Genomic DNA, 2,413 nt, shown 5'->3' on the forward strand with positions numbered 1-2,413 from the left:
AACGAAGAAGAAAAAGAGTCAGGGAAGCGTTCGGGCGTGATTGGGTTTCTTTCTAATTATTGCCCAGATCGACGCCTGTGCGTATGCACAAAAGGTGAAATACAGGGGATGCGGACGCACAAGGGTGTGCGAGTGCTCCCAACAGAAGAGGTGTAAGCGAGTGTATGGACACACGAGGTGGTGTGCATGCCCAGAAAGTAAAACTCTTTTTTTTAAGAGAAAAGATCATGTGAGCTGTGCGTACGCACAGAATAAAAAAGTGCTAGGCTACGAACGCTCCCGGCAGAAGGGGTGAAAACAAGTGTGCGTATGCACAAATGTCAAAAACTGAGGGAAGTGTGTGTACGCACAGGTGTGTTTGTGTGTACGCACAATGCTCTTTTTCTACAAAATTTTAATACTTCTAAGGCACTAACCATGACATCAATCAAAGGTTTTCAACTCCCAAAACATAACATTCTTCAAAAACACATGATCCAACTAAAATTCAACTAAATTAAGCCTAAAATCCAATCAAATTAAGCTAACTAAATAAAAATTCAGTAAGCAAAAGCTAAAAGAAGAGAGCAGTTAGAAGCATGTTACCATGGTTAGGTGTCTCCCACCTAGCACTTTTATTTAAAGTTCTCAAGTTGGACTTTTTTGGGAAGACTCTTGTTAGGGTGGCTTATATTTTCATTCCACTTTGAATCCCTAACTAAGTTTGCACTTCAAAGGTCCTCCGGGAACCCATATTCCAGTCATCCTCTCACCCTCTTGTTGATCTTTATGCTTGCATTTGGATGAGCAAACTCTCAAACTACCCTTAAATCATCCAAATACATCTTGGAATCCTCCTAATTGGACCTTGCACCATTTTTGAATTACTCTTCTTGATTTGGCTTCCTTGGTGAACCTTGAACTCCTTTGGCAACCACTTTTGAATTACTCTTCTTGCACCGCTTTTGAATTACTCTTCTAAGATTTCTCTACTATCATTCAATCCATAAGTAGGAGGTTGTGAGGAGTTTACTTTCATATTTCTCTCAAACTCAAAAGAAAAAGGTTCATCAAGATCATTGAGAGGATTGACCAAGGTAGACAAAAAATTATTGATGATGGAATCCACTTCTTGATCAATTTTCCTTAATTCTCCATTTACCTCTTCCGGTTCAATTGTCTTGTCTTCTTCCTCTTGTGACTCAATCTTTAACTCCACTCCTTCTATTTTAGGTTTCATGTCCTCCTCCTCACTACACTCCTTAATTGATCCTCCACATTCTACAAGGGGGATGTCTTGATTGCTTGAGTGTAGTAAGGCTAAGCAGTTAATCGCTTCGGCTATGGTAGCCATGAACTCCCCTTGCTTCTTTTGGAATTCTCCTTGCTCTTGGAGAAAAGCTTGAAGATCTTGTTGTTCTTAAGAAAAGGGTTGGAGAACTTCACATTTAGGTGAAAAAGAAAGTTCAATGGCTGGGAGAAAGGTTGTATAGTTGGAGGTGGTGTTATGTGTGTAAGTGTATTGAGGTGGTGTATAAGGAGGTGATGGTTCATATGGTTGGTGGCAAGATATATAAACATTTAGATTCCATGGAGGTGGATAGTGTGGTGCTTGAAGGTTTGGTGGTTGAGGGTTGTGTAGAGGGTACCGTTCATACCTTTGGGTTTGGTATGCACAATGGGGAGGGTTTGGCTCATTGTAACATGGGGGAGGTGGTTGCCATGAGTGTTGCTCATACACATATGGTTCCTCCCTCAATTGATTCTCCTACTCCATGATGCAATCCCAATTTGAAGTCATCATACCTTACAATATAATTACAACCAAGCTCCAGAAAATAGAAAATAAAATCAAAAGACATCAATAAATAAAAGAAATAAAATCCTAATTACTAACAAAAACAAACAACCCAAAAAGTATCTATTCACACTATTCACATATTCACAACAACCAAAAATATGACACCAATTGCATAGTCCCTGGCATCGGCACCAAAAACTTAATAGCATGCTGATGAGCGGACAATTTATACGCTTTTTGGCATTGTTTTTAGGTAGTTTTTAGTAAGTTCAAGCTACTTTTAGGGATGTTTTCATTAGTTTTTATGTTAATTTCATATTTTTGGACTTTACTATGAGTTTGTGTGTTTTTCTGTAATTTCAGGTAATTTCTGGCTGAAATTGAGGGACTTGAGCAAAACTATGAGAAAGAGGCTGACAAAGGACTGCTGATGCTGTTGGAATCTAACCTTCCTGCACTCGAAGTGGATTTTCTGGAGCTACAGAACTTCAAATGGCGCGCTCTCAATGGCGTTGGAAAGTATAATAGTCTATACTTTATTCGGGAATTGACGACGTAAATTGGCGCTCAACGCCAATTACATGTTGCTGTCTGGAGTTAAACGCCAGAAACACGTCACGACCCGGAGTTGAA

The sequence above is a fragment of the Arachis duranensis genome, chromosome 6 (assembly GCF_000817695.3).
Source record: "Arachis duranensis cultivar V14167 chromosome 6, aradu.V14167.gnm2.J7QH, whole genome shotgun sequence".
Classification (NCBI taxonomy): Eukaryota; Viridiplantae; Streptophyta; class Magnoliopsida; order Fabales; family Fabaceae; genus Arachis; species Arachis duranensis.